The sequence below is a fragment of the Kryptolebias marmoratus genome, linkage group LG6 (assembly GCF_001649575.2).
Source record: "Kryptolebias marmoratus isolate JLee-2015 linkage group LG6, ASM164957v2, whole genome shotgun sequence".
NCBI lineage: Eukaryota > Metazoa > Chordata > Actinopteri > Cyprinodontiformes > Rivulidae > Kryptolebias > Kryptolebias marmoratus.
In genome coordinates this window covers 9127628-9128925 of record NC_051435.1, presented here as the reverse complement: position 1 = coordinate 9128925, position 1298 = coordinate 9127628, and positions in this window count along the sequence as shown.

The window sequence follows — 1298 nt, the reverse complement described above, 5'->3', positions numbered from 1 at the left end:
GTTGCAGTTGTATTTAATATTGTTAATCCATTTTATCAAAGTTCACTTACTTTACACAGAGAATTTTCTTGGATAATTGGCAAAGAAAGCATTTTTTTTCCAACTGAAAGTCATTAGACTTCATCAAAAATGATTAAAAAATAGTTCTGAAAGCAAAAAAGAACAACAAAAACAGCTTTAAATGAAAAATATGAAAAGCTGGATTTTTCCCTCCAGTTTTACCCTAAATGATGCAGAGTATATGCTTTCTGAAGACCCTTTCAGGTTAATTAAAAAAAAAGTTTTTCATTTTGCCTCAGTACATGTTAAATATGTTAAGGCTTTTATCATTTATTCCATCCTTTCTGTGGTCCAGGTATTAATATGTATACTTGTGAATGAACTGATGATGGTTTTCAGAGGTGATCTGGAGCTCATTCAGTTATTTCACTACTGATTTATGTCAGCTTTAACTGCAGTGCTGAGAGCCCAAGATGACAATTAATACTTATTTCCCCCTGCTTACAGACACGTATCAATTAAACTATGAAATCTCTTTAATCCTGAATTGTTTAAACTATTCCCACATGCAGTCTTTTCCAAGAGAGTGAACACTTTTCTTACTCAGTGTCTCTAGTATCTATCTAAATTTCAGAGATTTTTCTCACCACTGTAAAACAACAACAACCCTTTCTACTGTTGTGTTACTATTTACATTCACATAGAGCTGCCACATAGACCACTGGCATGCATCTTTTTTTGTCCCTACTCCAACACACGTGGTTCACGCGGCTGAATGACCTCCCCAGCAGGTCGTCAGTGTCAACAGAAGCCAGCTAATGACGCATTAATTTAAAACAGGTGTGCCGAAGCAGAAAAAACACCTGAAACATGCAGAACAGCCTGGTGGACAATTTTTTTTTATCAGCCACTCAAATATTTTACCAGCCACTATTTTTTGTTGTGACAAAAAGTAATTTCATATGATGATGATGATGGAGGTGGGTGGAAGCAGTTGTGCTGCCCTACAAGCTGAACAACACCTCTTTCTGGACACTGCATGGAAATATCTAGACTTTTCTTATTTTATTTTAAACCATTAAAAGATGCATATCTGTTCATAAAAAAATTCAGACAAGTAAAGTTTATTTCTGTGGAGCGTTTTTGAAGTATTTTTTGTGCTTTTGTAAGTTTTTGTATGTAAGTTGTAATGTTTTTCAGACACTTGCTGCTTTTAATGCATAGATCTATTTGTGCTACCCGCTTATATTTAACAGGTAGGATATTCTGATGAAGGAAGTGATTTTTGTGGTTTTAGA